Below are 24,022 nucleotides of genomic sequence, written 5' to 3'. Positions count from 1 at the left end.
ATATAGCATATACCGCCAAAAGATAGTGACACGTGCTTCTGCTACTTTGACGAATATAAATTTAATTTTTTTATAAGGCTCCTCTGTACGATATTAAATCGATCAACATATTATTATATTATTTTCAGATTGTGCAAAAACAATAATAATGAATCATTAACTGAAGAAATAATCGAAAGAATTAACAATTAATAGAATCGACAAAATATTAGAAGCAGGGCTGACACAAAGTATCGTTTATTTCTAGAAACAATAATGAATATCTTCTCGCGTAAAATTAGCACAGTTATTTATACTTTTTTATTTTCAACATGAAACAAAGCAAAATGTAAAAAAAAAAAAAAGGAAAAAAGATAATATATAAGACTCGCAGTGCGGGTATTTCGGGAATCACAAGGGCGCGCGACACGTGCACGCGCGGAACGTTTCCTCGAGAGGGATGGTGACGGAAGGTGGCGGAGAGAATCGCGTGTCTCCTCGTGTCTCGGGAAAGCGGCTGCTGGTCGCTTCTAGTGTAGCCTAGCAACAACGTGTCTCACCCGATCTCGTCTCTCGCGCTGGCGTAGGCAATGTCGCGTTGCAACGTGACGCACGCGTGAGTTGTTGCGTGCGCGTGTACATACGCGAACGTGTCGTCGCGCCGTTATAGGGCTGTACGATGCAGTGGGGAAACTCGAGAGTGGGACCTCCGGAGGCATCGGAGCAGGGTTAACGAGAGGAGAGAAAGGGAGAAAACGTCTGCGACGAACGCGCGCACGTAGGCCGGAAGGATGAGAGGAACGAGCGAGATCCTTATGCGCGACGACGGCCCACGGGGATGAAAGGACGATTTTTCCCTTCTCTTAATTCTCGTCGTTCGCTGCTTTGCGAATCAGGTGCTCGCGTGTCGACATCGCGCTCCGCGATGAGAGAACTTCTCGCGGTGTTTCACGAGTCGGGAAACACTTGCTATCAGCCGCACGTGCTCTCTCTCTCTCTCTCTCTCTCTCTCTCTCTCTCTCTCTCTCTCTCTCTTCTTCTCTGTTTCGGGCCAATTAACCGCGCCGTCGACTCTGGTTGTATACAGTTTTTTTTTTTTTTTTTTCAGCGACAATGATTGATAACGCTGGCGTTACGACATAATTTCGGGCGCGCTATCAGTTGGGACATCACTGTCTTCTCTGGTTAATTTTATTATTTTTCGCGCCTATTTCTCCATATGTAAGTTTCGAGATTAAATTATATATGGAACTTAGTGATCTCAAACCAAGAGATACAGTTCCGAATAGTTAATTTTTCGTGCTTTGAATCAGTTGGCCGATTTAAAAACATCGTATTTATATTCTTAATATTGAGAGCCGATAAAAAAAAATATTTCTTTATAATTTTATTATGTTGACAAGAAAGATATGTGATGACAAGTCTTTTATTTCCTACCGAGATTGTAGAGATTAGAATGGTCAATTAAAGTCGGTGCACGTTATGTTCATTGAATTGGAAAATGGTGGTTTGATGATAAAAGTTTGCGGAATATTTTATTAGGCTCAAACATAAGCATCGTTATTTTTCGAACGCTTCATTGTTCTATCATCTATTAAAAATATAAATTTTTGCTAAAAAAAAGTATTGAAAAATATTAAAAAAAAAAAAAATTCGTGGAGCATCTTCTCTAATAAGTATAGAATGCATCTTTTTGAAATTCATTTTTTTCATTACTTTGTCGTTCAAGATCTAAAGAGCTTTAGAAAAATCTTACATAATGGAAAAAGATGGATAATGTTTCTTCGAAATTTGCATATAAGAAAAATATGAAAAATTCTTTTTAGAAACAATGAATGAAAACTATTCATTGATTGATATTTATTAAAATGTATAATATTAATTATACTAATTAACATTTTTATTACACATTGAAAATTTTGCTTTATATTTACTAAAAAAAAATTATCACATAATATTAAAGAATATATCTCGAAATATTTATACTCAAAAAAGGAAGTAACAAGCTTTTAAAAATTTTCACACACACACACACAATTTATTTGAAGTTTTTTTTATATCTTGAGATATTTACCAGACTGCGCGCGCTTTTTGTTGAGATTACTTTATTCCATGATATAAAGAAGGAGATTAATGGCGTAAAAGAATTTATTCATTTATTATTGCAACTTATTTTCTTTTCTGAAAGTACTTTTCGAAACTCGTTGAACACTTTCATGAATTGCGAAAGATGCGAATAGAGGCCAGGGAGCGTGATTTGGGTCATGACCTACATTTTGTACTCCTTCTCCAGTGCTCTCTTACCCTCTCTCCTTCTGTCCTTGTCTCGATCTATCTCTGTCTTTGTCTATCTCTCTCTCTCTCTCTCTCTCTACCTATAATGCTTGTTCATGTTAACTCGATGTTATACGTTATAGTGAATACGGCACAGTACGAGTAACTTTTACGTACGTGTCGTGTTTAAGAACCGCCATATATACATGCTGGAATGTAAATCATTCGATTTACGTTCTTTATCTTCAGTCATTATCAACTTTTGTAACCGAATTAAGTATGTTTTCACAATATTAACGTGACATGAAACTCCAGAAAATAATTATATCGCTACATGAACTTGAAAACCTCTATATCATTAGAATTCGAATTGTTACACGTACACAAATAATTGTCGCACATCAGGAGGGATTATTTTAGAGATTGCGATGTAGATTCATTATTTCTCTATATATTTTTAATTTCGACGCAATGTCACGTAATTTATTCTTGCTCGATTTTTATTCAATATAAAATATATAATTAGATTGCTTTATAAGCAAACTTCCGACAACAAACGAGCGAAATTTGTTTTCTCGTTACATATATCGTGGACATTTTTTTCTCTTTCAGCAATCTTTAACGATCTCGCGTTTTATCACATAATATGAAAATAAAATTGTTTAATATTTTGTACCATCTGATTTTCGAATTTTCTTAAGATATACGTTTAATGCAATGTATGTAAATCGTATCACACGACGTATCCGGAAATGCGTCATTTCACTTGTTACACCAAACTTATATTCGAAGTAATAAGATGCAATTTAATTCAACCAAAAACTGGCTATTCATTTATTGAAAATAAGTACATACTACACTGTAAAAAAATTTTGTAAAATTACATTAAAAATATGTAAAATTACATAAATAATAAATGTAATTTTACATATTTTTGTGTAATATATTACATATTTTTTTACAGTGTACGTTTCGACCCACATTGTGGTCCTTTTCAAGTGTTGTTCTTATTCAGCAATTATACATTAATTAAAAATAGAAACATGAAAGTTGTCCCGTCATATCGACAATCTGTTAGCTACTGTGAGTCGAAACGTATAGTGTGTACTTATATTTTCAATAAAAGAATAGCCAGTTTTTGGTCGAATTAAATTGCATCTTATTATTTGTGAAAATTTGACCAACAATTAATTGTGAAAATTATATTCCAAGATTGCTTTATCGTGCAAGAAATATTGCGATCGTCGCAAATTACGCTTTTCAGGATAGTCAACGGGCGTTTGTCATCTTCACGGAAAATCAATTTCGGAGAGACGCGGAGAAATGAGTTTATCCCTCCTGTGTGTGCGAGAATACTCGAGCGTGAGAGAGACGTCACTCTTACGTGAGCGAGGAGAGATACGGTAGCGCGAATCGGCGCGCTGATACTTTATATCTCCCTTATACACATGCACTCTCTTTATACCAGATCGTCGTACGTCGTCCCTCGGAGAGGAGAAGACGTCGTAAAAATCTCGAAATTGCTCACTTTCACGCGAAAGTCGCTTTAAAATTATAAAACGTCATAAGTAAGGTTTCTGCTCGGATGTTGACTCGGTTAACATTGCATTGCGTTGTCGAGGAAAAGTGACGGGCAAAGGTATACATCCGACGTGGATTTTTATCTCGATGCGACGACGAGTTTTACGCGTATTATTGCGAAACTCGGTTATTTTCGATAATGACATTTCGCCGTCACAGACGCATAGGTATAAGATCAGGGCGGCAAATTCGATTCCATCCCCTCCATTTCCTCTCCCCCGACATTTAAATACCCGAAGCAACAAGATACTTATACATGCTGAATATTTAGACCGGCCGAAAATTTCGGATGAAATAGTCGGGCGTATTCGCGTCTACCCCGTAATCGCGCTTATATAGATCGCCGTATATATCCCGAACGGGGGTGAAGGGGGATGGGACGGAGGGAAGAAATACCTGTTATTCTTCGGGGTCTTTCTTTTTCTAAAATACCAAACTCGCGCGCGGAACTTATTATTTAGCCCGTGCGCGCGTGTTCTCTTTTTATAAACGCGTAAATACATAGCTGTACACACTCGCAAATAACGACGCATCCGTACGCGATCCTCGCAGAGAAGAGGGATGCGAAAATCGAAATTTCTCGCCGCGTTACTTTCGGTACGATTCGATCCGGCCGTTCTCTCTCGTTACGGCGAGGTCGCGAGCAGATTTAGCGCGGTAATGAGCAAATACCGATAACTTACCAGCACGCCGAAAACTTTCTTGTGACTGTGCGGCGAGTGGAGGGAGAGAAAAGGAGGAAGAGGGGAGGGAAGATTCGCGAGCGGGGATGGACGTAAGAGAGGTCGAGCACTAGCGTAGGGGTTGCGCGAGTGCTGAAGGGAGAGAGAGAGTGCGCTATCGGCAAGAGTCTCGGCCACAATCAGCAGCTCGGAGGCGCTCAGTTTGTGTCGGATCTCCGTCGCAGTCGGTTCGTAATCACGGTTCTGTCACCCTGCGTGTTCTCTCTCTCTCTATTTCTCTCACGTTCTCTCCCTCCCTCCGCGGTCCGTCCGCCATCTCTGTGTGTTGTCTCTCTCACTCGCTCACTCACTCACTCTCTCTTTCCTATATCAACGACACCGAGTTCCGCCCAAAGGGAAGCCGCGGTTTTTCCTGAACAAGGCGCGTCCTCGGTGCTCCGTTTTTTTTTTTTTTTTTTTTTTTTTTTTTTTTTTACGGATGTCAAGTGTACTTTCGATCGAAAGGTGAAACGACAGAAGAATCTCTCGGACGTATATATGAGCGTGTGTGTGTGTGTGTGTGTGTGAGTGATAGGGTATCGACGGGAGAAAGAAAAGTGTGATGAGATCTTTATCCAATAAATACGTTATCAAGATGTATCCATAAATTTCTCTCGATTTACATAGATACGTGGAGCGCGGAACGTGCCAAGTACACACGCGGTGCATCCTCGACTCGCGCGAAAGCGAACGTCACGCGCGATAAGAGGCGCGCGCGGCTGACTCGGCGCGTACTTTGCCGAGAGATTAGCGTCGTCGACGTGACTCGGCTCGTTTTTCGAAGAGCAGAAACGCGTCTTCTCCAAATGTCGCGTTATTGTTCTTCAGCCTTCATTTATATACACAGAGAGAGAGAGAGAATTCACGCGGAAAATCATGCTAATCGTGAAACAAAATGGAAGAATTTTATTAGAGTTTCCCTGATTAAATATTAAGCCCAAAATAAAAAATACTTTTTTTTATCTTATTGTCGTCCATATCGATCGAGATTTCGACCGACGTGTACGCGTGTTATCGCGATGAATTATCGATGATTGTAGATTTCTTTCGACGCGGTTCATTAATGGCAACCACTGGACTAAGAAAACCCGCATCCACCTGACGTGAAGCAACAACGCGTTCCGTTGCGTCTGAATCATCGATAATTCTCGCCAAGGTCATTTCCGTCGTACGGAAAGAAAAATACAGTTTGCCGGTTTGCTCCAAATTAATACCAGCACCTGACACTTTAAAATGAACGAACAATAATTTCGGTTCAGCAAATTTGTATACATCCTTTTTCAATGTGTGTGTGTGTGTGAAGTACACTGTGTTCCCGCGAAAATAATAAAATGTCGAAATCGCGTCGACGACGGACTGCAAAATTGACAAAAGCGGCGTCGTCGTTTTTCATTGGCGAACGAATCGAGGAGAACGCGCGCGAGGTTCGCACGACGCACACTTGTTTTACGTAATGAAATCGCGTTTGTCAGAAGAATCGAGCGTGCTCGCTCGCTCGCTCGTTCGTTCCTTCGCTCGCGCGTGCGCCGCGTGTAATCTATCCGTCGTCGAGCTGCTCTGGCGTTCCGGCGCGCTGGTATCAGTGGGGGAAGTGGGGGTAAGGAGAGGGAGGGGGGAGGGAGGCTCTTCGATCATCGGCATTACTAGCCTCCCTCTCGTGCGTCCTCGTGTCTCGTCGGATCGGCGCGGCGGCGATCGGCTGGTTCCGTGCGTCGCCGTCGGTTCTCAGTCTTGCTCCAGCTCGCGCGCGTTACGGTTCGTTCTCGCGATCCTCCTCTTCGATCGCTTCGTCCTCCCGCGACCCTACGTACATCGCCGATATCAGGCGGTGGAGTGTGGAGTAACGCAGAACGCGCGAACACAGTGTGCGGAGAGATTAAATCCTTATCTATTATTCCTATCTCTCTCGGAGTTTATTTATCCGTCTCTATATATATATATGTATATATATATACATATATATATATATACACAACGTGCTTTTCTTGTGCTTTTTAGAGAGAGGTTTCGTCCGCGCGATCCGATCGTTGGCGGCCGCCGTTGTTGCTTTCGTCATCGCGGTGGTACGTCGCATACCACACCGTCTCTCTCTCGTATATATACACCTTTCCCGGTGCGCGCTTCTTGGATACGCGGTGGTCACGCATGCACGCATGGACAAGCAACGGCGACGCGGCACTGCCCAATGATGGCCGTGCCGGGGCATTACCGTTGACGTAGTGATGTATTATTAGTGGTGCGCGTCGCGGGAAAGTGCTCTCTGTGTTGCCCCGTCTCTCTTCGCTCGCTTCGCTCCGCGAATATATATCTCGGCTCCGATAATAAACGCGAAGTGTGCGCCTCTTTTCGTGCTTGTCGGAAATCAGTGATTCGCGGTTAAAGGGAGAAGGCACGGTATATGTCAAGTGCGTAATATTTCGCCTACGCGAGTTCACCCAGTGTCAGAGTTTCATATCAGTGTCACGACAGTTTTTACTCGCTCTCGCTTTCTCTTGGTGTGTGTCTCTGTGTGTGTGGATTATTGGATATACTCGTATTATCATATTGGGATATACTGTTGCGGCCCAGACACCTCGTTCCCGTCGCAGGATCGAGAGATCGAGATTTCGGTGAGTAAGTGCTCGCATATGCGTGTTCCCCATTCGCGTGTTCCTTCCTCGCGAAGATCGATGCGAGATCCCGAAAACGCGTGACTGTATATGTCGCGCTTATCGCTCTCGATCGGCTGCCATCTTGTTATTTGTAGTCTTCGCGACACTCCGCGAGCGTGTTTACGGTGCGGAAATGTATCTCCGCTCGTGCATTAAAACCGCTATAATTTCGCGGAGGCGAGGGAGATCAAGATCACGCGTTTATCTGCCAAAATTCGTCTGGCGTCTGCGGAGCAAAATTCACTTCGAAGTTCGAGAAATATTATCGTGAAAGTTGGTGCGATCACTCGTCGGTGATAACTTTAACGTATTTTTTTTTTTTGCTTCGCGAGAAATTGACAAGCGTTGGAAATCGGGCCGATAAGAGACGAGGGAGATCTAATCGCGAACCCAACGGAAGAAAGAAAAAAAGAATAGAGACGCCGTGCTTCTTTGTTTACGAAACGAACGGGAGACTTTACGCTTTTTTAACCTTCGCGTGCTCCCGGCGAGACGCGACGCGACGCGATGCACGATTCCGAACGAAATAAAAAGTCCGGCGACGGTCGTGTAAACATTGCCGAGTGCGCGGCGTATCTCTCTCTTTCTCTCTCTCTCTCGCTCGAGCTCTTTAGCGGCGCTTTACGCGAAATTACGTCTCGTTAAGACACGAATCACTTTGCGATAAAGTTGCGCGAGTTACACGGCGACGTGCTCGTTTCACCATCACGGTAATTTTACTTGGGGAAAAACCGCTCTCTTTCATATATAAATAAGAACATTTTATAACGAGTCTACAAAATTCTTGCAATGACTTTGCGTCGTGTGCACGTGTACCTTTTTTTCTGTTTTACATTATACTGTATGATCGTACGACGATGAAACGCGAAATACTATAATATATGTGGTTCCTGCTTTCAATTGCGATGATTTTTTTTCTTTTTTAATACAGAGAGATACATTTTATTAAGATTTTTATCGATCATATTTTTAATGAATATATACATATATATGTGCGAATCGTTGACAGTTTCGTGCCATAAAAGTGTCATACGTCGATGACGATAACAGTGAGATTGCAAATATAAAGTCGGCGGCGCGATCGAGCTGATCGGTTGCAAATCGATTGTCTAATCAAATTTGTGCGCGCATTTTAATGCTCGAAACAAGAAACACCTGTTAGGAATAGCCAAAGAATGAGACTCGCGATCAAGATTTTTTCGAACGTTTATTACCTTATATCACGCAAAGCGATTCAACTTCGGGGAAACTATCGTGACAGCTAATACGAATCGTCAGGAACTGCGATGTAGCTTTTTAAATAGTTTGTAGGGAGGGACTAATTGTAAAAGTATTAATTTTTTTTCGTTCTCCATTACGAAATAATTTTCTGTCTGCAATAATGTATACGAGCACATTCCGTACGCAAAATACATTCGCAGAAATGTATCGCGGATAATCATGCATCGACCATGGGTTTAATTAATTTCGTTTTAAACGGAACAGGAAACAGCATAAATAAAACTCAGGTTTTTCGAATTGAGGAAGAAATTAGCGGAATCATAAATACTTATATTTGCGCGTTATAGTTCTGAATGAGAATATAATTATAAGTTTTGAAATGTGGTCCGCATGACTATATATCCTTTCTCTCTTCCTTTCTCTCCCTCTCTTTTTCCTGAATTATTCACGACTATATACCATAGAGAAGCACCATCGAGAAAACGGCAAATCGCGACGGATGCGGAGTTCGGTCGAGTCAAGAGCGGCGCGTAATCTTACTCCTAGGGAAAACGGAGGACACGTAATCTCTTCGAGAACGTGGTATGTGTATCATGGATGGGAATATTTTAGACGCGTCCGAGGAGAAAGCGATTCGAGGCCGGGACTTCGATGTCGCTTCGTCACGGTATAGTTCGCATTCTCTTCGCTGTGAACGATATTATTTCTGGCACGGCACCAGCCAGCGATCGATCTCGTCCTCGAACGGGCGATCGCGAACGTCATCGTCATGTGTATGTGTGTGTGCGTGCGAATCTGTGTGTGTCGCGATCGATCGCAAACGAGCGCGTATTCGCCGTCCTTTCAGCAGGAGAGGGTTGGGTGAGTGAAAGAGAGAGAGAGAGAGAGAGGAGTAAGCGCGAAACACGTTTACCGAGACCCCGGAAATAATTACCGCTAAGCAGAGCCGAGTCGTCGGCAAATTGAATTGGCTTCGAGTACCGGCGTATAGTTCTCTCTCTCTCTCTCTCTCTGTCTCTCTTGGCAGCCATCGTCATCGGTCGAACACATCCGAGAGACGATCTCGCCGTAAATTCTCCTCTCGCGATCCCGCTTTACCAATGTTTGCAAACAAACTCGACGTCCACGTTGCGTCGATCGCCGCAATTCTCGCGATATACATATTATTATACTATAGGACATATATATGTATATACGTTTGTCGCTTTGTCGATTCGCTTTGCTCGTATAGGCGTGTTTATCGCGAATCGTGTAATTTCTTTATTATTATGATACGATAGAAAGTCACCACGTGGTCGATGGTTATTGGCACAGCGAGAGATCTGACTTTATATAATTTTTATAAAGGAGAAATTAAAACGCTTGCAAAGCGTTTACATTTTGCCGTTTATAATTGAAGGAAAACGCGCGTGTACATATACACGTTTGTGCGATGCAATTTTGATGATGATTTTATACGTAACAAAGTGTAATTTCTTTCTCCCGGTGATATTTTATACTGCATTATGTCCGCTTATGTTAAATGAAATATATTATTTTATTGTGTTACAAATGGTGGTAATTGCAGTTAAAATCATTAACGTGTGTATACATATAAAACAATTGGTACGCAAAGGAATATATGAATAATCACGCTCATTAAATCACAGTTATTGCTTTAATAACAACCGCAAATGAGAGAAACATACCGCATGTAATACGGTAAATAAGTCACATACGGCATATGCAATAACAAGATGAATATTCAATTAGCGAAAAACAGTTCTCGTTTGCTTTGAAAATTAAATAATAACGGTCGAATACAGTGAAATAATACTATATAGTAAACTTGCTCCCCCCCGGTAACATATATATTTTGTGTGCCATCACTTTAGTAAATTCAGTGACTGCTTAGCGTAAGCCCGAGTATAATTCGATTACTATCAAGTAATTTATGCAAAGCAGCTACGCTAAACGAAGCGAATAGCCAACTTTTCGACGGCAGAATTATTTCTCCCTTTTCAAAGGCCGTTTTTATTGCTCGCCGCCTGTCCCGCCACGTCGACATCTTTAGAACTTTTGCCGGAGTTGTTCAGCGAAACTTTTTTCCTCGCTCTGTCAGAATTATTATCATCCCGAGAATTATATCTATATCTTTTGAAAAAAACGCACTTTCATCGCGACAAAGGCGAAGCACACCTCTCATAGCTTATCAAATACTTATATCAGTCGGCCTGATAAAAAATTGAAGGAAGGAAACTTCGCGCGAACGTCATCGTTATCGTATATATATTATATATATATATCGTTAGCGTTAACTTTCGCGCATATAAGTATACGTGTATATTCTATATTTATAGCGCGAGACATTACTCCATCTCATGTGTCGTTATTATTATCATCGTCTTTCTGGAATGTACTATCCCTGGACCGGCCGCGGTCGCAGCGGCGATACTTGAAGTTCCGCAGTCGCTTCGCGCGTGAAAGCAGCCACACGTGCGCGATTTCTCCTCGCTGTTGCACGCACATTCTTTCACGATCCATCGGCGAACGCGTCCGCGTCCATTGGCCGACATCCAGTTTTTCGGTCGCGCGTTCTCTTCGGACTCGTTGCTATCAGAAAGCTCCATTTAACACCGAAAAGAGACCGCTTTTTTTTTGCGCTGTCTCTCGGACATTAAAAATTAGGTGGAGCATTAAAATTGAAATTTTATAATTTTATAAAAAAAATGCGAATAAAAATTGATACGTATAATACGTTAATTAAATGTTGGACATTTCAAATTTATTTTTCTTTGAAATAACGTGGAGGATATAGAGAAATAAGATATATAAAATATTATGTTTATTGAGCATGCGGTATTTCCGGTCTGGTGACTTTCGGATTCATTGATATCGTCCCGGTAAGTTTTATGGGTCAGACCGCTTTTGACCGCAATTTCGTGGACTTGGTTGATGAACATACGGTACCGAAATTTCTCCGGTTCGGGATTTCCGTGGCGCTCCGCTGCTGGTCCGTTAGGTTACGTTAATGAGATACGCCGGAGAGAAGGAACGGGGGATAAAACTCGACCTAGATAAACTCGCGCGTGTGACTTTGAGCGAGGGAAAGTCGTCGACCGTTTACGCGCGATTGATCGATTGGTCGTTCTTGCAATAGGGCAATAATCCATGATGCGATATCGTATACAATTGAAAAAAATGTAATGATTTGAAAGAATGTGCACTGATGAAATTATATATGTGTAGGTATATTACGTAATTCCAGTGAATCGATGTAATTTTGAAATAGTCTATTAGATGTATAGTGATAGTAATCGTGAAATATAATGACTATTAACAATGTGAATGACAGTATTAATTTTGACATTGGAAAATATTCTAATAAATTTCAGTATAACAATAATTTTGATATTGCTGTTAATTTTCTTATAATTTTTTATGAAAAAAATTCGGTGTTTTTTGTCTAATTAAAGTTGATCCGAAAACGAGATAAATCGGGATTCTGCAGTTTAATATTTTTGCACGAAATCTTTAGAGTGTCGATACTGTTTCAACATTGAAACGCTACTTTCCCTCTTTCTCTTTCTCTCTTCTTCTTTTCTTTATAACCTTGAACAGTCGGGTTTTCGAAGGTCACTAGATCGGTTCGGCGTAAATGAATCCGAGTTAATCCTCTTGGAAGCAATATAAAACATCAACTTGGTGCTCGATATTAAAAAAATGTTCTACTTTAACACCAAATTCTGTCACGGTCAAAATACATTAGCTTTTTAGCTTTTCTGAAATAATAAATGGAGTAAATACTTTTGGAGAAAATTATTCTTATCTTACATCGAATTTTTCGAAAACAATAGATAAATTTCGAAATCTATATATAATCTGTAGCATGACATTTTTTAAAACAATTTAAAATGTTGAAATGTATATTCGCGAGTTTAAAAGAATTTATCTTGTTACTGTTAGCAAAATATAGTTTGTAACTATATATTGAAAAAAAATCGACTTGGATAATCAGTTCTGTAAAAAAGTCGATGGTGTTGCTGTTAAAAGCTAGATTTACGACGCGATCCGCTTCGTTCTCTCCGCTTCTCGTTTCCGGTTATTACGTGAGAAAGTCGGGCAAGAAAAGTCCGACTTGCTTCGCGGAGGTCTCGTAGGAGGGGTGACGGAAAGGGAGAGCGGATTCACCTCCTGGTGAACGGATCCGGTTCAGAAGAATTCGCTTCGTACGTTGTGCACAAATCTGTTAACTCGCTAATATTACGGTTCAATCGGTTCATCGCGATAATTTAAAATTCTCAACATGCTATCGCATATTTGTTATTATTTGTGTTATCAAAATATGTTGCCATAATCGTATTTAGAAAGAGGAAACGATTAGATTAGTTAGAGAAAATTAGTTACTGAAAAATTGTTCAATTATGTTTTATTTATATATTAATCATATTAATTATATTGTATTATAATTTGTTTTTTTTCTTTGTCTAGCTAAATATTTGTAAAGATAATTCAACTAAAGTTTATTTTATTCAATCTTTCTTCTTTACACACATGAGATGTATAATGCCTAAAAAATGAAACTTAATATTATATAGAAAACATAATCTAAGATAATCTAAGATTTTTTTATAATTTTTCAATTACACATTCTCTCTTCTCCATGCCCTAATCTTTTATTTCCGTATATAATAAGGCAGATATGTGGTTAGTTCAATTTCACAGTTGCTCGAAGAAGTTCGTATTACTGTGTGGATATATTATACATATATATGTAATCTGATCCAATTTGCAGGCAGCAAAACCAACACGCTTTATTCGCTCCTAAAATACTGTGGCTTTGTCACGACAGCATTCTTTAAAATGTTTCCCTGGCGGGAATGAAAAATATTTTACAGAGCGCGCGATTAATTCGATACAGATGTAGTCTGGTATCTAAGCGAATCTCCAGTATCGGATTTATGCGATATATGACAGAAATATTGACTGCGCGCGATATTTTCAGCTTTTGTCTATATATGCGCATGTGTGTGTATGTGAAGCTGGCACTAGACAATAAATATTCACCAAAATGGAGCAGATATTGATGTAACGCGTATTGTAACATTTCAACGATATTGCACGTTAATGAAACTGTAAACTAATAAAATTTGTCATGTATAAAAGTGCAATATATTTACATTTATTATAGTAGATTATTGGAATCTCTTATTTCGCGATTAAAACTTATCTTTTTATTACATATGCGAGAGAGAATAGTTTACATATATAAACAATAATAATATAAAATATAATCTTTTAAATGAAAAAGAGAGATAATTATTTGTGAGATGTTCTTGATTTCCCGTAATAAGCTCAAACGTCGCATGATATTTGTGCATCAACGTGGAAAGTGTAACATATGGATCGGAATGGTAGTTACGAATAATGCCAAGATAATAGTGGAATAAGATGCGGGGATTTTGAACGATTGGAGATAGAGATGTCGGAGCACGAGATTTATCGGCTCGCGGATACGCGCGCATGTGTCGCGGTATATATACATGCACGAATTTCACGTGTGCACTTTTCGTTCCCCGGAGACGTCCCTATATGCTTGACGTTGAACAATGCTCTCGGCTAGGAGCCATCCTGATATATTCGTAGTCTATCGTCGGGGAGGATGATGCTAAAATATCCCTCCGTGAAACGTTTTATCGCGAACGGACGGAAGACGAGATGATGAAGTGACGGTTGAGAAGTAAAAAATATGATTCAAGTTTTTTTTACGTTAACTATATAATTGCAGAAATATGTTCTTATATACATTTTATACTACATGTTAATTTTCTATATTTTATATATTTATACATTATTTATATATTTTATATATAAAAGGTTTCACACACACACACACATTTGCGTTGAATATTTTCGACATTACATACTTTTATTTTTTAGGAAATAACATTACAAATATATCAATCTAAAATTCAGTATATATATTGAAATATTATATTTATTATTATTTCAAATATGAATTTTGAAATGTATAGTCTTTTGTCACTTTTTTCTGACAATTCTAATTCGAGGGAACGCAAGAGATTGGAAACTAAGTAACGGCGCCTCTCAAGGCGACTGTTTTCTCAAACGCGCCGGTAAACGAGATATTCTTATCGAACTCGTTCTCTCGTTATCGGAAGACCTGAGATGCAGGTAGTTAGGAATAGAGACAAGATATTTAGATATTTCCGGCGCGCGCGTAATCCTACGTGTTGGTCGATTGCGAGGGTGCTACTCACATTAGGTTACGTCGTGGCGGCAGATCGGTGTCGTAGGGCGAGAGTAGGTAGGGATTGCCATTGTAATAAAGGATCCAACGACCCCGGACAATTCTCCCGTCGCGCTGTTGTATCCCGAAAAAGGGCCCCTGCGTCGAGCAAGAATATAGCGTCGCATTAGTCCTCGAATTGTGGTGGACAATTTTTTTTCCCCAGAGAGAGAAATAAACATTTGTGAAAAAGCGATAAAAATTCTTTATTAATAAAAATTAATCTGCAATTCTAACGACTTGGATTTACTTTGACTTTATTATTCAAAACTTTTAACATTAAAATTTTTTAAATGACTTCTCCTTTAAGAGAGAGATAATTACGAAATAATTTATTTAGCTTTGAGATATAATTTCTTAGTGTTTAAAAGATTTGAAATATTTTAATGATAGCTTTTCTTTGGGATAATTAATTGAACGTTATAAAGCCTGAAATATTTGAACGGTATTTGCTGTGAAGTACAATGTTACGCAAGATACTTAAAAGTAATTATACATATAGAAGGGTTATCGTGTACACTTACAGCGCGATATCGTTGCCATACATCATCGTGAATATGAATGCGGCTATTCTTGGTCACGCATGGCGACGCCTTTGGCTTTGAGTTATTTCTAGTCGCACGGTGACGCGAACGCGTTCTTCTACGACGGAAGTAAACGGCCGCATCTTATCCGCTTTACGAATTTTGTAACACGGATTTGTATGTAGTCTACGCGTAGAACAAGTCCTTTACAAAGAGGAACGTTTCATGGACGGCGATTTTTTTCTTCATCTCAGTTAGCTTCCGCGCGTATCTTTACAAAGATCAAAAGATCCAGGAATTTTTACATCCTAATCATTTATGTGTCATCGCTATTTGCGCTTTATGCGCATTTTGACTTTGAGATAAGAGGAAAAAGCTTCTTTTCTACTTATCACCATGGAATCGATCGCAGGTCAGCTGAAATAGGGGACGAAGGTGTAACATCAGGTAGCTGAAAGAGGGTAGAGAACATAGGGATTAACAAGAACGTGATGATAGATATAGGATTGAACGATCGATCGTGAGGGCACGAAAAAGAGCAGTGACACGTGAAAGATGAAGTGACGTTTTGTTCATTTGTATAGAGAAAAGAATACCCGATAATTTTGGGATACCACATAATACATAATAGAAAATAATGACAAACACATAATGGCAACACTCTCTGCAGGAGAATCTGCAGACCACGTGCTGAGAAAATTACACGCCACTTATACAAAAGTGTCTTAATGGTCGAAGCGTAACAAAGCGCATCGAAGATTTTATTGTTCGCACTCCATGATAATTATTCTGTCGTACTTCGTCGTATACTTAGTTTACATTAAAGTTGATGACAAAATACTTATACGTGCGGAAAGATAATGCAAAGCTAAATATACTGTCAAGTAGATTCGAGCGACGCGGTAATGTAAGCAACGCGTGCCGTAATTTTATCTCGCTAACGATGACGGGGCTAAATGACATATTTCGAGTAAATATATACGCGCTCGCGAAGTAATATCTTCTCGAATATAAACATCCATACATACACACATACGTATGCGATATGTACACATACACAACACATGCGTAAACCAGACCCACAGGCATGTACGATCGCGCGTTTCTTGCTTAGAGCATCGTCGTATTTCGAGGCGTGAACCTCGTTGTCCTCGCCCGTTCATAGTTTGTTTTCCGGTTTAACGAGCAGTCCTTGCCACACGATCGCATCCTTTGAACCGTCGTGTCTTCTCTCTCTCCTCTTTCTTCTGAATGCACAATCTCTTTATCCTCTCACTCTCTCTCCTTTCTCCTTTAATCACATGCAATTGCTTTAAGGGCTATTATATTGCTGTGTGCTTAATGGTTTTTCGAGAGTAAATTTTTTTTTAAAGAAAAGTCTTTAAATTAGCATGCGCTATTGATTTATATTTTAATTGTTATGTTTTTTGCGTGAATAACACGGAATGTCGAGACATGACTAAAGTGTGTCTACGTTAGATTTGTACAATTCCTAAGATTAATTATTTAAAAATCGTAGAGAATAATATTAAAGATTTGATATTTTTATTAAGGGAATCTGTTGTATGAGAACAACTCTTTAATCACTGCAATATTATATGTATCTGTTATTAATTAGATTTATATATAGCATTTAAATAACGATGTTAAATCCTACAAGATTCTTTCATACATTTTATACATATATATATATGCGACAACCTTTCGATTTTAATTTAAATCGTATTAAAAAGCATTCCCTATCTTAATTAAGCATGAAGATTTATTAATTCGATCGAGATTCGTTCGTTATTTATAATTTGGATAATTGTGTCCCGTTTTTTAGCGGCAACGTTTTCACATTATTGGTATTCGGCCGCTTTCTCATGTAATGTAATATATAACGGTATAGTTGCCGCGCTTTAATTAGCGTCGTAACTTTGGCGTATCCATTTGCATTAACTCTTTTTTTCCCTCCCTCGTCGCTCTCTGATTTTCCGTTTCAACCCGCGATATCTTTTGTCGCCAGCCGGCGCTCGAACTTCACGAGAAATTATATCATGATGCGATAAAATCTTTCTCTCTCACGCGCATTGATTTTAATTAATTTTTTAACGAGTACATTTATCCGGATTAATCTTCCGAAGGATATTTTTCTACCGTAAAAGATATTCGACATATTATATTTTCAAAAATAAAGCGGAGTATATTACAAGTAAAACTCACTTTTATAATTATGTTCTATATTTTTCTATCGTTTTAAATTAACAAATTTACGTTATACATATTACACTCGGAAATTTGAACTTATGTAATCTTGCTTTCGTTCAAACGCTTTAACTTTTGCGAAAGTTTCAATTGAATTTATATATTGTGTTAATTGTTTTATCGCATGCGCATAGTCATAAATGCGATATATTAGATGCAATTAGAAATTTAGAGGACTATCATTTCTTTTTGCTCTCGAAAAACTGTATGTATAAAAAGTCTGCTTGACAACGGCACGATTTTTTATCCCCTTCTCACTCTTTCTCTTTATCTTTTTCTTTTGTATTGTTCTGCACATGCCTTGCCGTGGCTTTTCTCCTGCTATTTCGTACTCTTTATTCCTCGCTCGGTTCTCTCTTTGTATGCCATACACAAGCCATGATCTGCTTCTTTTATCCCGTCCTCTTGATTCTTCTTTGCGAAAAGCACGGATTGTTTCGCTCGTAGGTACCAGCCGTCGTTTCACCGTTAACTGCCACGCGAAGACGCCGTGTGTTATTTCGCTTTGTAAGAATTAGGTGAATTAATCGTTGGTGGAAAATTGTTGTCTATACTTATGAATATTAACGATATTCTTTATTCTACGTTTATCTCTTCAGTTATTTGTATTTTGCGAAAAAAGTCCAAATCAAAAAGAGTATATCTTAAATTACAATAAAGTCTTCTATTTATTACAAATCGTTGGTATCGTGTTTTAGTTCGTCTGAGAAGATTGATTAATTGAGAAGGATTTAATGAAACTATTAGTAGCAAATTATCTATCGATATGGTCTTTATAAATTTATGTTCTTAATACATAGGATCTTTATAGAGAATTTTTATGGCAGATATTTAAGTTCAAACTCGAACATCTTGCTTGATTATAACCATATATATATATGTATAGTCACATGCACGCACGCTTACCACACGCGATTGCCACACTTTCAATGTCGCACGATTTCTGCATAGCTCCGTCTGCAAACTGACACGTAATCGAGCAGATTATTTCACCGATCTCACTTCTTTAGCCGTGTTATCTCGACACGTGTCTGGTGTATTAATTTCATGTACATCAGATACACGCGACGATACAAATGATATAAATTTAACGCATCAATGCAATTTACGAAAAATTTTTTTAAATTTTATTTAATTGAAATATTTTTTTTATGTTAGAAAAGTATTTACTTCAATACGTAACGTTACTCCCATTAAAATGAAAAAAGTAATTATATATATATATTTATATTTTTTCCTAATTGAAAATATCTTATTGCCGAGATTCTGATTGAGTGCTTGTAATGAACAGTGAAAACCCTCGCGAGAATGCAGTATCTGTCGGCACGTGTTTGTTTTCTTCGGACGAAATCATTCGACTAAAGTGCACAGGTCGTCGAGATATTCCGACGAAAGTCGAGAGGATTTCAGTCGCTGACTCGCAGTAAAGCGGTATGTTGGTGGATATAAGGGGAAGGAAAAGGAGAGGAAAAGAGAGAGCCATTGAAGCGAATATAGGGACAGAGATATATAGTTGGAAAGAGGAAGAAGCGCGTGGGAGAGAGAAAGAGGAAAGGAGAGATAGAGGAACGACGAAGAAAATAATGAGAGAAAGAGAAAGGAAAATACTAAGGGGCCGAGTCTATATCTCTTACGCACGCACACGCGTGCAATATTTTAAGTGCTATTCTCGAGAATGCATCGCGATTCTTCTCGCCTCCGGCGATTTATTTCGCGTAGCGTTACTGTCATTAATTATCGATCGCGCATCTGCTGTCGATTGACGATTCACGGGAGGGAAAATTAGCGAAGAATGTACGATAATATACCGCGCGAGTCATTCACGGCAATCGACGGAACGTTTGCTCGGTCGTTATACGGAAAATTACGAAGTTCATAGTGAGATTATGTTCACGTGACGTGCAAAAGCGCTCGCGCCGGGATCTCGGAGAAGTTAACAACGAGGAAAATCAACGTCGTTGCCTCTTATTATTCCCGGCAGGCGATTAACTTCCCGTATTTCACCTCGCTATCGGTCGCAATCCGAGATCATGGTGATTATAAATGTCGCGCGCGTTTCGTCTACTTTCTCTCTCTCTCTCTCTCCCTTTAACGTTATTTAATCTACTAAAACTTTACGAAGAATTTTAAATTACTTATACTTATTCCATCTTGATGCAGTCTAATTTATAATTTTAAAATTATACGACTTAGCCAACTCACAAAATTTATACAACGTATTTTAAGTATAAATTTAAAAAGAAAAAAAATTTTAATATATATTTAAAAAAGAATGTTTAAGAATATTAAAAAAATGTAATATATAAATCTCGTAGTTATTTATTAAATAATATCTTCTACCTATATATTAGAAAATTGCGATTCTTCAATGTAAAATGTACTCGACCTATAGTCTAAGATCATATTTTACGCTTTTTGCACCATTTTTCGTTTCTTATCATTGTACACTTCGTTATCTCCATTCATTGTTCGTTACTTCGCGTGTCTTTATGAGCTACAGATTTCGATAAACGACATCGGATCGCGACGTTTCCTCCCTCCTGCGCCATTTATCCGACGATGCGATATATATTTCGATGCTCCTTTTTCTCTTCTCTCGCGGCCGAAGATTACACCGGGAAAAGCTTTGTCGTACGCGAGAGAGCTCCATCCCGGTTTGTCTTCCGGCTATGGCGATCAAAAGGATCGATCGTCCTTGCCGGCGATCGCGCAAAATCGTGTGCGTTTCCACGAAATTGAACGATCTCGAGAGGGCATCTACGTGTGTACGTACACATACATATAAATAAGCATCGGGTGGCCCACCCACTGAGATCGAAAGATCTTTCTCGTCGCGAATCTATGATGTCAGACCGGTCTTTAGGAATGTATCGCGGCCTTGAGCCGGATATTTCTCATTATCATCATTTAGTATTTATTGTTTATCGCGTGTTCGCAGATAGGCCCTATCTCAAATGATATCGCATATTCCGCACTTTCGATAATTTTCGATCGATCGAAATACATTTTCTCTTACAAGTATACCTATATAGAATGTTCTTTGTGTTTAAACAAAATGATACTCGCGTATTTATAATACGTGATTAAAAATGTAAATCTTATCTCATTTTCTTGGTATCTTGTTTCTGTTTTCAATGGATCGAGGAACATGGCATATATTATTTTTGGCATATATTATTTAATTTGCATAATTTGTGTGTGAATGAGGAACGCAGATTAAAAGAATACACGAATTAAGCGAATAAGTCATCCATATGCGAGAAAGGAATACAGGTGTCACTCATATGACGTGACAGTTCAGCTGAAGCGCGAATTCTCGTTATCGCAGGTACCTATTGGTCTTGACGCGAACACATATATAAAGATTATCATTTCTCACACATACATAGACACAAAATTATTCGCCATTCATCTGCCAAATAAGCAGAAATAATTGGATCGTTTATCGATCTTCCCTACCTTTTGACGACATAATCAGAAAGAGAGAAAGCGGTACGGCATTATTAAAGATACAACATTGTATAATAAAACATCGTGCTTTAAAAGTTTCAACGTTCTATACATCATCTGCTCATCGTCGAATTTTTTTTTTTTTTTTACAAAAGAGCGTTGGACATTTAAATTCTCTAAATTACAAGCGGTCTCAGGTAGCCTAATTCCTAAGGATACACGTAAGCAAACGAAGCGGGATAGAGAAGCGTTATATATGTTTGTGTCTAAGGGCATGTCCCAGAACATGAACTTCCTCAAACCACACACTATACATTCACCGCATAATTAACTCGAGAAACGTGAACAATTTGCTGATTAAACTCACGAGAAATTGCAAACTCATAATAGAAAATTAACGTAAAGCCAGCTTCTCGCATCGATAGTAGAGCGGGGCAATAAATAGCGATGGGCCAAAAGCGCGCGCGATTATTAATGTCGCGAGCAGGAAAGAGGGTATGGTGTGTGGTTGGATCGCGAGAGTAGAGACAAGTAGAAAAAGGGATGAGAGGGATCTCTGGTGAAAAAGAAAAGCCGCGATGTACATCCGAGTTCGTGTTGAGGAACAAGAGGCGGAGATAGCCGCGTAACGGTTAACGGCCGACGGCAGGAGAGACGGTGGAAAAGGCGAAAGACGAGGGAGAGTGAGATGGAGTGAGGGAGAATCGCGGAGTTGAAGAGAGAGAGAGGAAGAAGAGAGCGGAGGCGCTATGGAGGCAGTCTGCTTCTGCTAGCCTCGACTCCGGTTGCCGTGACGACCCATACCACCCGCCATCATGCCGTCCCGACATAGTCACAGTTACGGTCCTCTCTCTTTTCTCTTTCTCTCTCTTTCCACCTTTCTTTTTCTCTTCCTTTGCCTTGCGATCGACCCCTACCTCGCCTTTCGCCGCCACCCTTCCCTACAAAGGCACGACGGGCCTCTCCTCGTCGAGGGATCTTCGATCGTGCTCTCTCTTTCTTTCTCTTTCTCTCTCTCTCTCCTTCTTGCTCCTTCTGCTCTTCTGGAGCAAGGACCTGCTGCGGTTTTCGGCCCGCGTCCTACGCTGCAACTGCTACGCAGAGTGCCGACGCGTTCTTTCGGTTTCGTCTCCCAGCAGGTCGGCACCGACCTGCTTTTAATCTTCCCCGGTTCGCGTTAGCAACCGCGGACGATAATTGAAGGGTCGGTGTAAGGATAAGTTGTTCGAATGTGGGTCTTACAAATTATCTCTGCTTCTCATTTTTTTTTTCTATTGTATTCCCGAAAGCAGGCATTATATTCGTATTATATATGCTTATTCATAGATACTAATATTTTGTGTCTTATAAACTCACTATAAATTGAATAATTATAGATGCGCGCTATTAGCTCCTAATGGGCCATACAAATTTATATTATGGTCTGCGAGAAAATAATCTTAATAACTGATCATTCTCCAATGAGAATTCATGTTTCTTTTTTTCTAAATTTTTGATGTTATTGTATGTCGAACAGAAAAAGGAAATCTTGTATAATTTCTTTCACGAAGTTTTAAAAGCGATTAATAAGTTTGCAAGTTATCAGCTGATCGATATCAGCACCTAATTGATTATTAGAGTAAGATGACAACAAATTAATGTAATAATTAATCAATACGTAAATAGGAAATTCTATTAGACGATCGAATGAAAGTCGAGACTCGGTTTTAACGGCGATAAATATGGAAGTGAGAAATATCGGTGATTAAAAATAATCGATTAGTCGCGGTAAAGGGCCGCGTTCGTAGATCCTCTAGCCAGCTTATAAACAAAAGGGCTTTGCCTTTCACACGATCCCGCCCCTCCGGTCTTTTGATCCTTTTATCGGCCGCCATCCGCTCCGATGATTTAGACAAGCCGGTGTAAATGCAAATGCAAACATGCAGTTTCAACACAGCCGGCTCGGCTCGACTCAAATTCTTTCACGCGGAAGTTTCGCTGTGCCTTCCCGCCTTTCCTTCCGCTTTCGTACACCTCTGTACGAATCGTTGTACCGCCTATGGGGCACGGTAATGAGGTTAACACGGTTTGCACGCCTTATAAACTGTTCTTCTAATTGTCACGCGACGCTGCTCTTTCAGAAACTCCGCCAATTCGGTACGAAATTATTTTACTTATATTGCGCGCGCGCGCTATTAAAGCAATTAGCGTCTTCAATATTTTTTGAAACAATTTTTTATCGGATTTAATTTTGACAACGATTTATCTTGTTTATAGATTTTTATGATTTTAATTCCATTTTATATCTATTTCTATATATATTGGATTTATACCGAGGATAATAAGATCTCTATTAAGAAGTTGTTATGCTTATTATTTTTATACATTTATATCTTATACTCTTTATAATTTTTTATATACTGAGGATAATAACATCTAAGATTTTTATTTATTTCTACATATTTCTCTTTATATTTTTATCAAGAGATACATTTTATTATATTTTCCCGAGTTATTTTTGTAACATAATTTTTATTCTCAAATAAATAATTCGCACTTTCACATTCACATTACGATATATGAGACGAGAGAAATATTTATTGGGATTGAAATATTCATTAAGAAAAACCATTCCTTAATATTAATTTTATAATTATTTTTCTAGAACTTATATATATATATATATAAATTATTGACACATGGTCTTGAAAATATATGAATCATAGATATGATTAAGAGTTCTCTCCTTTCCACTTAATTTCCATTATCCGTCTCCAACGAATACGAACGCGAATTAATCATCTGCAGTCAAATTGTCATCTGCAGTCAAATACCACAAAACTCCTAAGAAAATATAAGCGTCATACGTATATATATATATATATATATATATATATATATACGTATGACGTGGCAATCGGAGTACTAAGCGCGCTTTCCGGCCCCGTTTTCCCTCGTGGTTGGGAATCGCCGCGATTAGCAGACGTTACGCCCACGCGTGTGCACGACCTCTACACTCGTGTGCGCGTATATATGCATGTGTTATGTACGGAACAAGGGAGAGTATGTACACCTCGAGCTGGGGCCGAGTGCACGCAGGCGCTC

The 24,022-nt window shown here is 39.0% G+C and overlaps 1 protein-coding gene across 3 annotated transcripts in view; it reads left to right on the top strand.

The window, feature by feature from the left end:
- Positions 1-4,727: 4,727 nt before the first annotated feature.
- The window catches only part of LOC114930527 (uncharacterized), a 186,659-nt gene continuing 167,364 nt past the window's right edge, over positions 4,728-24,022 (top strand). The window contains exons 1-2 of one of the 3 annotated variants that reach the window (XM_085484641.1): positions 4,728-4,744; positions 6,555-7,165. The gene's annotated coding sequence lies outside the window, so the exon portion shown is untranslated. Of the gene's footprint in view, positions 4,745-6,222; positions 7,166-24,022 lie in introns of those variants that run through there. The other 2 variants (XM_029302310.2, XM_029302309.2) reach the window with 2 other exon arrangements.

Source organism: Nylanderia fulva, unplaced genomic scaffold (assembly GCF_048542155.1).
Source record: "Nylanderia fulva isolate GAGA-0341 unplaced genomic scaffold, ASM4854215v1 Scaffold30, whole genome shotgun sequence".
Lineage (NCBI taxonomy): Eukaryota > Metazoa > Arthropoda > Insecta > Hymenoptera > Formicidae > Nylanderia > Nylanderia fulva.
Note: the sequence above shows the minus strand (reverse complement) of the source record. Positions and strands in the feature narration are given on the sequence as shown.